This window comes from Oncorhynchus gorbuscha, linkage group LG24 (genome assembly GCF_021184085.1).
Source record: "Oncorhynchus gorbuscha isolate QuinsamMale2020 ecotype Even-year linkage group LG24, OgorEven_v1.0, whole genome shotgun sequence".
Taxonomy (NCBI): Eukaryota; Metazoa; Chordata; class Actinopteri; order Salmoniformes; family Salmonidae; genus Oncorhynchus; species Oncorhynchus gorbuscha.
This window is the reverse complement of record NC_060196.1, coordinates 10,697,573-10,708,990: the sequence shown is the minus strand read 5'-3', so window position 1 is coordinate 10,708,990 and position 11,418 is coordinate 10,697,573. Positions and strand designations below refer to the sequence as shown.

Genomic DNA, 11,418 nt, shown 5'->3' with positions numbered 1-11,418 from the left:
ACCAAACGTCCAAACTGCATCACCATGACAATTTAATTCATCTCAGTTTAACGGGAATATGTATTTACACTGAACAAAAATATAAACGCAACATGTAAAGTGTTTGTCACATTTTTCATGAGCTTAAATAAAATATTCCAGAAATGTTGCATATGCTCAGATAGTGTTTCTCTCGAATGTGTTTATGTCCCTGTTAGTGAGCATTTATCCTTTCCCAAAATAATCCATCCACCAGACAGGTGTGACATATCAAGAAGCTGATTAAACAGCATGATCATTACACAGGTGCACCTTGTGCTCAAATCAAATTTTATTGGTCACATACACATGGTTAGCAGATGTTAATGCGAGTGTAGTGTAATCTAACAGATTCACAACAACTACCTTATACACACAATGTAAACGGATGAAATAGAATATGTACATACAAGTATATGGATGAGCAATGGCGTGCGGTATAGGCAAGATGCAGTAGACGGTATAGAATACACTATACATATGAGTAATATAGGATATGTAAACATTATTAAAGTGGCATTATTTAAAGTGACTAGTGATACCTTTATTAAGTCCATTTATTTAAGTGGACAGAGATTTGTCTGTTGGCAGCAGCCTCTATGTTAGTGATGGCTGTTTAACAGTCTGATGGCCTTGAAATAGAAGCTGTCTCTCGGTCCGAGCTTTGATGCACCTGTACTGACCTCACCTTCTAGATGATAGCGGGGTGAACAGGCAGTGGATCGGGTGGTTCTACTATTGTTCTGTATATACACTATATAAGGCTCCTTAACAGCTTCTACCCCCAAGCCATAAGACTGCTGAACAATTAATCAAATGGCCACCTGGACTATTTACATTGACCCCCCCCTTGTTTTTAAACTGCTGCTACTTGCTCTTTATTATCTATGCATAGTCACTTTACCCCTATCTACGTGTACAAATTACCTCGACTAACCTGTACCCCCTGTATATAGCCTCATTATTGTTATTTTATTGTTACTTTTAATTAAAAATTTTACTTTAGTGTATTTAGTAAATATTTTCTTAACTCTTTCTTGAACTGCATTGTTGCTTCAGTGCTTGTAAATAAGCATTTCAAGGTAACTATTGTATTCGGCGCATGTGACATAACATTTGATTTGATTTATATACAATAAAATATGTCGATAACCCTTCAAATTATTAGATTTGGCTATTTCAGCTACACCCGTTGCTGACAGGTGTATAAAATTGAGCACACAGCCATGCATTCTCCACAGAGAACCATTGGCAGTAGAATGGCCTTACTGAAGAGGTCATTGACTTTCAACATGGCACCGTCATAGGAGGCCAACTTTCCAACAAGTCAATTCGTTAAATTTCTGCACTGGTCAACTGTAAGTGTTGTTATTGTAAAGTGGAAACGTCTAGGAGCAACAACGGCTCAGCCGTGAAGTGGTAGGCCACACAAGCTCACAGAACGGGACTGAAGCGCGTAGCGGGTAACAATCGTCTGTCCTTGGTTGCAAGAACTGTTCGTCGGGAGCATCATGAAATGGGTTTCCATGGCCGAGCAGCCACAGACAAGCCTAAGATCACAGTGCGCAATGCCAAGTGTTGGCTGGAGTGGTGTAAAGCTCGCCGCCATTGAACTCTGGAGCAGTGGAAACACATTCTCTCGTGTGATGAATCACACTTCACCATCTGGCAGTCCGACAGACTAATCTGGGTTTGGGGAATGCCAGGAGAACGATACTTGCCCCAATGCATAGTGCCAACTGTAAACTTTGGTGGAGGAGTAATAATGGTCTGGGGCTGTTTTCATGGTTCGGGCTGGTCCCCTTAGTTCCAGTGTAGGGAAATGTTAACGCTACAGCATACAATGACATTCTAGACGATTCCTTGCTTCCCACTTTGTAGCAACAGTTTGGGGAAGGTCCTTTCCTGTTTCAGCATGACAATGCCCCCGTGCACAAAGCCAGGTCCACACAGAAATGGTTTGTCGAAATCAGTATGGAAGAACTTGACTGGCCTGCCCAGAGCCCTGAACTCAATCCCATCTAACACCTTTGGGATGAATTGGAACGCCGACTATGAACCAGGCCTAATCACCCATTGTTAGTGCCCGACTTCACAAATGCTATTGTGGCTAAATGGAAGCAAGTCTCCGCAGCAATGTTCCAACATCTAATGGAAAGCCTTCCCAGACAAGGGGAGGCTGTTATAGCAGCAAAGGGCGAACCAACTCCATATTAATGCTCATGATTTTGGAATGAGATGTTCAACTGGCGGGTGTCCACATACTTTTGGTCATGTAGTTTAGTTCGCCTAAGCGAAGCCCTTTCCACACGTTGGGCATGCGTACTTACTGCTTGTCAGCGTCCATCCTAAAGCTTGGCCTCCCACGTTGTGACCCAATGACACCAGAGGAGGCAGAAGCAGGAGCCATCACCCTCAGGTGGTTAGTCTTTGAGCTCCCTCCTTGACCTCTAGCCATTGTTTGGGTGTTGTTGGGATTGTGTGCTGTGTGCTGTGTTATAGGCTAGGTAACTCTAGTGGTGAACACCCATCCTGATCATGGATACTGTGGTGCATGTATCAAAGGAACAGGATTGTCGATCTCTATTAGCCCCCTGCACTGTCCCTTGTGGTGCGGTCCTGGTTCTGACCCGGGAAGGAAGAGTGACTGGTTCTGACCAAGGACCAGGGTTTGTGACCAGCCGCTTCAGAGGTCCAGTCTCTCCTACCAGCAACTCCGGATATCAACTGGTCCTCTGTAAACTGAACAGAAAAGTATAAAGGTTTATAAAAGAAACTCTTTGCTGTACACACAGAAACATGACATTATAAAATGTTAACCACAGTCAAAAACTTCTCTAACCCTTTCATTTAATTACTTAACAATATGGAGCCATTGGAGTTTATTATTTATACATTTTTACCATAGGTGTTAATTCAATAATTAGGTATAATGTTTTCATTTGACTGAGAGAAGGGAAACAAATGATACAGCCCCCCAAAAAAACTATAGGTGACAAGAATAATACAACTTTTCTATAAATCTGATACCCTCGCTTTGATACAGTGAATTTTAGAATACTTTGGAAAAGGTTCAACATTACACACAGCTTCACTACTTCAAGTAAACATTCATTAAAGCACTATCCTTATCTCACTATAAATCACCAGTCAGTGGTGTAAAGTACTTAAGTAAAAATACTTTAATGTATTTGAAGTAGTTTTTTGGGGCAGCTATACTTAACTATTTATATTTTTGACAACTTTTACTTTACTACATTCCTAAAGAAAATAATGTACTTTTCACTCCATACATTTTCCCTATTACCCAAAAGTACTTGTTACATTTTAAATGCTTAGCAGGACAGGAAAATGGTCCTCACGCACTTATCAAGAGAACATCCCTGGTCATCCGTACTGCCTCTGATCTGGTGGACACACTAAACATAAATGCACAATTTGGATCTGGTGTCATCGCTGCAACTCCCCAACGGGTTCGGGAGGTGAAGGTCGAGTCATGCGTCCTCTGAAACATGACCCGCCAAATTGTGCTTCTTGACACCCGCCTGCTTAACCCGGAAGCCAGCCGCACCAATGTGTCGGAAGCTACCGAGTCAGCCTGCAGGTTTCCGGCCCGCCACAAGGAGTCGGGCAAACCCTCCTCAAACCCGGACAACGCTGGGCCAATTGTGCGCCGCTCTATGGGACTCTCGATCACGGCCAGTTGTGATATAGCCTAGTTCGAATCCGGGTTTGCAGTGATGCCTCTAACACTGCGATGCAGTGCCTTAGACCACTGCAGCACTCTGGAGGCATTGTACATTTACTTTTGACACTTAAGTGTATCTAAAACCAAATACTTTTATACTTTTACTTAAGTAGTATTTTACTGGGTGACTTTCACTTGAGTCATTTTCTATTAATGTATATTTACTTTTACTCAAGTATGACCTTTGGGTACTTTTTCCACCACTGACACCAGTATCATCATCATCAGCATTTTTACCAACCATCACCATATCTACTCTGCCACATACTAATTATTTCCTCAGTTCACCTCATCCAGTTTCCCACTACATCCAAACCAACAGAATTAACTACAAACGAACTAGTATTATATTACTTGTCATTATATATGGGCCGTGTGCATTTTCTGTTGGTGTATCCTGAGGTAACTCCTCTCTGAGAACCTCTTCTCGCAGTGTGCACAGGTCCCGTGTGGACCTTCAGAACCTCTTCTCACACTGGAGGCAGCTGTAGGGTTTCTCTCCTGTGTGAACCCTCTTGGTGCCTCTTCAGGTTGGACGGGTGGGAGAAACCAGCCCGGCACAGGTGGCAGCCGAATGATTTCTCCCCTGTGTGCATCCTCTGGTAGATCTCCACCTGATTTGGGGAATTGAAGTGCTTTGAAGTCTCTTTGGTGCGGCCACCATTACTGATTCTCTCTCTACTACTGCCATTTGTAAATGGGCAGCCATTTAGTGTTGAAGGACCGACATTGTCTGAGGTCTAGTTTAACTTAAGGAGAGTGTGAGGAGGACGAAGGCCAGGGAGTGTCTGTGTTGTCGCAGGGTCCATGTTCCAGTTGATAGATCCTATAGAAGGGAGGCTGATGGCAGCACCTGTTAAGGGGTTAACCTGAGGTGCCATTAGTCTCTCTGAATCACAACTATAGGAGTAGGACGGAGCATCGCTAGCCAGGTCAGTATGTGTTCTCTCCCCCTGCATACAGACACCTCCCTGTCCCGAAGATCAAATCTACTCCTCGTCCTGGTCACAGCCAGTCTGTTATCATGGAGACTTAAGTTTGGATGTTGTTTTATGTTCGACTGTCTGTTTCTGGTTGTGGTTAAGTGTCATTCCCCAGGACTTTGTCCCATCCACTGACCTCCCCTGTGTCACTTCTGGTCCTGGCCTGCTCAGTTATGTTGTCCCTTGGGCACTTGGTTGCATTGGTCTGGGTCTAGGAATCAAAGATGGCTGCCCAGTCTCTTCTGTTTGCCTCCAGCCAACCACCTGCATGAAGAGGTTACAAAATAGACATTGCAAACATGGCAGAGAACTCTACGCTCTACAGTTTTTAATTGTCAATTACCTGGTCAAGTTCATACATTATAATGTGTGTTTTTGTATGTAAACATAAGTTGTATTGATTTAATTTTATGAATAAGAAAAAAAATAGCAAGGTGCATCACTATTCCCACTGAAGATCTATTACTTCATGTAGGCTATATGTACTTCTCTCTTACCTTGCTCCCCCATCTTTAGTCCACTCAGCAGGTCAATGCTCTCTGGTCGGTCTTCTACTGTCTCCTCTTTGACCAGCAGCAGGTCAGGCTTCCCATCCTCCATGTCTACTGACTATAAGAGATACAGAGTGAGAGGATGTAGGATCAAGAAATCTGATATGAGCACCCTGCTATGGAGCATCTTCTGATTGGGTAATGAGAGATTGTAAACATGTTAGTTGATTTAATTACTTGACACTAGGTATATTTATAATGAAGTGATTGGAAATAAAGTGCTGCTAGGTGTATGCAGAATAGGTTGAGAATAGAGACATCCCATTGGGCCCACACTGCTTGAATCAATGTTGTTTCCATATTTGAACCAACATGGAATAGAGGCCTGTGCACAGTGGGAGTTTACTTCTACTTTTATGGGTTACGCCTCTTTAGTCATAAGAGTCCCACCTAGTCAACAAATATTTAAGAGACCTCTTGAGCTGTCCTAACCAGTTAAGTTACCAGCAGGTGTTTTGATTATAGAAAAATGCAGTGAGTCAGTAGTTCCTGCACCACATGCAATTACTTGAGTTGTTGAAAGGACGTTTTGAAACTGCCATGTGATGATCAACCCATAAAAGTATCTCTTGCACCTTTGAAAATGAATTCATATTAGGCCTATTTCACATAATAAATAAACCTGTTTTTCCTTTTGATTATTTATCTACGTGAAGTTATTTCAATTGATCCCTTTGGAGCACAAAGGGATTAAAAAAAGTGTTTAAATTGGGCAATTGAAGGCATGTTGGGCTTATGTTAACTGATTGTGTTTAATTAAAATAAGACCTTTAAAATGTTGTAGACAACATTGTATGCAACATTGTCGGTAAGTGAGTTGATGCCTACTGTGCCAAAGCAATTTAGAGTTGTTAAACGGTAGTGACGAGTGTGTTGATCTAACGTTAATATTGTCAACAACAACAACAATATTGTTTTTAAAAAATTAAAAAGTTATGCATGCCAACATATTAGGCGATAATTAAGAGAAGGCAAAGTGATCGTGTCAGGAAAATTATATCAAACGTTTTACCATTGCAACATTTGATGTAGTCACATTCAATTGGTTGTCTGAAGCGTGCTATCGAGTTCCCCCGCGGGCGATACATCATCTAATTTATTCCCCTTTATTTTCAACAATTTCAATGAGCATCGTCGTCACTGACTTTCCTTTGCGGTACCTCAAACTGCTGTCATGATTACCAGCTGATATAAACTTTTAATTAAGAGTTTATTTTACTCCTGGCTCAGAGTTTGTCTGGGCAGTGTCTTAACGTCATCCTAAAACCCACTCTGAGCTGGGAGTTTATTTTTTACAGGATTCCTAGAGTAGGACCTTTTCTGGTATGCTTTGTGGACACGAGCGTTGATGTGATGTATGCTAAAGAGTCTCAATCAAAGTCTTTGAATGAAACGTCCCATTTTGTGTTTATTAAACATAAACAAATGTTAAATACACCATATGAAAACCACACATACACATGCCACAAAAAAAAAATCATAAACTTGATCAACTGCATACATTCTCATTTAAAGTGTATTGGAACATCATGTAGCCAAACTAATGTTGCCCCACAGGCCGCATTCAGTCTTCACAGAGGTGGGGGGGGGATAATAGCACATTTATAACATGTGTCTTAAGTTCCTAAACCTTTCGGACTCATTGTTGGACTGTCTGCCAAAGTGTACAGTCGTGGCCAAAAGTTTTGAGAATGACACAAATATTAATTTTCAAAGTCTGCTGCCTCAGTGTCTTTAGATATTTTTGTCAGGCGTTACTATGCAATACTGAAGTATTTTCAAGACCTCTGCAATCCGCTCTGGCATGCTGTCAATTAACTTCTGGGCCACATCCTGCCTGACTGATGGCAGCCCATTCTTGCATATTCATTGCTTGGAGTTTGTCAGAATTTGTGGGGTTTTGTTTGTCCACTCGCCTCTTGAGTCACAGTTTGGTGACTATGGCCAATATACCACGGCTAAGGGCTGTGTCCAGGCACTCCGCGTTGCGTCATGCGTAAGAACAGCCCTTAGCTGTGGTATATTGGCCATATACCACACCTTGGGCCTTACGGCTTAAAATAGTCTAAGGTTTCTACCAGGCACAAGACCATTCAGGCGAGGGTCCCGTCCACGAAACAACACATAACGAGCTCGACAAATGTATTTGGAAGAAAAATTTCACCCACATTTGACCTTTGTCATGCCAACCATCCATCCAATTAAAATAATTCCATGTGTCTGCCTTTTGCCTTTAAATACTTTCACATAGCCTATTTCATGATATGATATGGGGTAATCCAATGAGCAACACTGCAGCTGTTGATTGCAGTGATCATCATTCATCAAGTATGCTAAATACTGTACACTGAATGTACAATACATTAAGAACACCTTCCTAACATTGAGATGCATCCCCACCTTTTGCCCCCAGAACAGCCTCAATTCGTCAGGGCATGGACTCTACAAGGTACAAGAAAGCATTCCACAGGGATGCTGGCCCATGTCGACTCCAATGCTTCCCACAGTTGTGTGGTGGACCATTCTTGATGCGCACGAGAAACTGTTGAGTGAATCCCCGCAGAGTTGCAGTTCTTGACCCAAACCGGTGCTCCTGGCACCTACTACCATACCCCGTTCAAGGGCATCTAAATTGTTTGTCATGCCCATTCACCCTCTGAATGGAACACATACACAATGGCCTCTCTCCCGTGTGAATGGCCTCTCTCCCGTGTGGACCTTCAGGTGCATCTTCAGCTGGTGCTGGTGGGAGAACCTCTTCTCACATTGGGGGCTCCTGTATGCTTCTCCCCTGTGTGGACCCTCTGGTGCCTCTTCAAGCTGGATGAGTGGGAGAAACTAGCACGGCACAGGTGACAGCCAAATGATTTCTCCCCTGTGTGGCCGCTTCAGGTCACCAGCCTGGGCAAAGCGCATGTGACACTGGGTACAGCTGAAGGGTTTCTCCCCTGTGTGGACCCTCTGGTGGATCTCCACTTTCTGGGAGTAGCTGAAGCCTTTGTTACAGAACATGCAGAAGAATAGTTTCTCTTTACTACTGCCAGATGTGGCTCCCCCTTTTTGAACCTGTGCTCTAGCCCTGTTGTTTGAGTTCAATACCTGATCGAAAAGGATGCGGCCGTGTGAATCAGGCCCCAACGACATGGACACTGGATCGCGATCCCTGAGCATGTTTAAAAGGTTGGTTGCGACATTTGGATTTGTCTCAAAGCTTTCGCTGTAATCTAAAAAATCTCTGCCCTGTGAGTGTCCGTCTCCTAGGTGACTATCTGCATTCCATGTGGGAGGAGCGTCGCCCTCCACTTTCACAGTCCCATCGTCTACAACTACAACCTCCCCTTTCTTATCTAGGCACCCTTCAGAGTATATACTACTACTGTACCGGTTCCAGTCCCCTTTAGACAGATCAGTCTGTGTCTCTCATGTTGCCAGGGTTCATCTGTGTAGCGTAAGAACAAGACGGATCAGTGGCAGTCTCTAACGCATCACCTGAGTTCCGATGGGAATGAAACGTCCTCAGGCTTCGGTTACCGTAAAGTAAATACTCTGAACCGGTAGCAGGAGAACAGCCCAGTCTCCCCAGCCCCATTCTCTCTAGGTCTGACCTGTGGTCAGATCCTGTGTGTAAAAGCATTTGTGTTACAGTTGACGTCTCTGTGTCTGACTTGAGTATGGCGTTCATTGTTCCACAGACCTCCATAATGCTGCATCGGGTCCTGGGCTGGGTCGCAGCGTTGGTGGATAGGTCCTCCGCACCAGTAGGGATACTTCTGCTGTGTTGTGGGTCCTCTCCTTCATTCCTCTCTTGTTTAACCAGAGACAATCCTCCAGGACCTGCAGCCTCTGCAGACTGGCACAAGAAGAGAGGAGGTTATTACCGGATTAAAATTAATAGAAATGAGTAGAATTGGATAACAATGTTGTAGGGAAGTCGCACAAGCTCCAATATGGCAAACAAATGAGAATTTCCATGTAAGCAAGTGAATATCTGAGGGGAGCCTTTCTGAAATAAACGGGCCAGATTTTATTTACAAAGTACTTTTTTTATGCAACTGTAACAGATGTGAAACGGCTAGCTTAGTTAGCGGTGTGCGCTAAATAGCGTTTCAATCGGTTACGTCACTTGCTCTGAGACCTTGAAGTAGTAGTTCCCCTTGCTCTGCAAGGGCCGCGGCTTTTGTGGAGCGATGGGTAACGATGCTTCATGGGTGACTGTTGTTGATGTGTGCAGAAGGTCCCTGGTTCGCGCGAGGGGACGGTCTAAAATTATACTGTTACATTGGTGCCGTGACCCGGATTACTGGTTGCTGCGGAAAAAGGAGGAAGGTCAAAAGGGGGGTGAGTGTAACGGATGTGAAACGGCTAGCTTAGTTAGCGGTGTGCGCTAAATAGCGTTTCAATCGGTTACGTCACTTGCTCTGAGACCTTGAAGTAGTAGTTCCCCTTGCTCTGCAAGGGCTGCGGCTTTTGTGGAGCGATGGGTAACGATGCTTCATGGGTGACTGTTGTTGATGTGTGCAGAAGGTCCCTGGTTCGCGCCCGGGTATGGGCGAGGGGACGGTCCAAAATTATACTGTTACACAACACTATTACACTAACCTCTATCCTGATAACGTGCTGGGTTGAGGTTCCGCTCCCCTCATCAATAGTTATTGGTTGTTCATCTCTCCATGTATTGTGTCCTGCTGGCTTCACAAAGCTCCTGTAGCCTCCAGTGAGATGTCCTTCACCTGAGAGAGTGATTGGGAGAAAAGAGGTGGTTAGATTAGCTACTGTCAATGCTCAACACTATATTGTTCACCAATACAATTTTGACACTGTCTAGAATTGGCAAGGATGTAAGCTCTCCCTTTGCATAACTTCTTGAGATACAATTTATTGATTGGTGTATTATGTTTCAGGCATCACATTGTTTCAATTGAGTAAATAATAGGAAATGCAGTAAATCAAACATCTGGTTATTATGATATTGTGTCTAAGCTAAGTAATCAGGGGAATAATTTAGCATAGTATCCAAAAACTGACCAAGAACCAATTCTGGTTAACGCATCTAAAGTCGCGCAGAAGAGAACAGGGCGACATGTCACACACCCTGCCTTCTGCAAAATGTATCCTGTCAGGGATCTTGACACTACTGGCGAGGACGCGCTCTGCGCGCTCCCGTGCCACCTTCAGTTCGAGTAGCTGTAGTTTCCTCCGCAATCTGTTTTCTTTCTGGCTTTGAGTTATTTCCAAACGAAACACTGCATAGTCGTCGTCTACGAGTTTACAGATCTCTGCCACGGCTGCATTCGACAGCACCTCCATGATGGAGGCTATTTGAGTGTGAAAAAGCATACAGTTAGCAGCCAATGTTAACTAACGTTAGTCTAGCTAGCTTTACCTAGATAACATCGACTAATAAAGTCCAGTCCCCAACGCAAATTAAACACTACCTGGGGTAAGTATGCGATGCTGTGATGTTATGCGTCATTTTCGTGTTCCAGTATGTCAATACACGTCTAAATAACAACAATAAAAACGCTAAAGTGGTTGTTAGTCAATGTTCACTTCCGTTTACACTGAAGAGGGAGGATATTATTGGTTTACGTCATAGCTCAAAGGGTGTGGCTAGTGAAAACAGGTACTGCTTAAATTAAAAAGGTATGCGCGCTGTTCTTTTAATTACGTTATTGCTTATTACATTACACATTCAGGGATCTAACTACCATTATAAATTGGGTGCTTCGAGTCCTGAATGCTGAAAGCCGTGGTATATCACGGGTATGACAAAACATGTATTTTTACTTCTCTAATACTCCATGTGTAACTCTGTGTTGTTGTATGTGTCGAACTGCTTTGCTTTATCTTGGCCAGGTCGCAATTGTAAATGAGAACTTGTTCTCAACTTGCCTACCTGGTTAAATAAAGGTGAAAAAAATAAAATAATAATAATTAAATTGGTAACCAGTTTATAATAGCAATAAGGCACCTCAGGGTTTGTGGTATATGGCCAATATACCACGGCTAAGGGCTGTAGCCAGGCACTCCGCGTTGCGCATAAGAACAACTCTGCTACCGCATGGCAAGCGGTACCAGGGCGCCATGTCTGGGTCTAAGAGGCTTCTGAACAGCTTCT

The 11,418-nt window shown here is 43.5% G+C and overlaps 3 protein-coding genes and 1 long non-coding RNA gene across 6 annotated transcripts in view; 2 read left to right on the top strand and 2 right to left on the bottom strand.

Moving 5' to 3' along the window:
• LOC124012438 (zinc finger protein 606-like) overlaps window positions 1–11,418 on the top strand; it is a 1,040,669-nt gene that overhangs the window by 886,849 nt on the left and 142,402 nt on the right. The window lies entirely within an intron of this gene.
• LOC124012437 overlaps window positions 1–11,418 on the top strand; it is a 971,157-nt gene that overhangs the window by 853,513 nt on the left and 106,226 nt on the right. The gene's annotated exons all lie outside the window — the stretch shown is intronic.
• LOC124012425 (zinc finger protein 449-like) overlaps window positions 1–11,418 on the bottom strand; it is a 70,242-nt gene that overhangs the window by 35,444 nt on the left and 23,380 nt on the right. The gene's annotated exons all lie outside the window — the stretch shown is intronic.
• LOC124012498 lies at window positions 1,982–10,865 on the bottom strand. Of its 3 annotated transcripts, none has more exons than XR_006834725.1 (6): window positions 10,736–10,865; window positions 9,900–10,030; window positions 8,995–9,150; window positions 5,247–5,358; window positions 4,886–5,013; window positions 1,982–2,760 (listed from the first exon to the last, which is right to left on the bottom strand). It is a non-coding gene; the product is annotated as an uncharacterized LOC124012498 (long non-coding RNA). The 3 variants fall into 3 exon arrangements; XR_006834724.1 differs by having other exon boundaries at window positions 10,326–10,850; XR_006834723.1 differs by having other exon boundaries at window positions 10,392–10,850.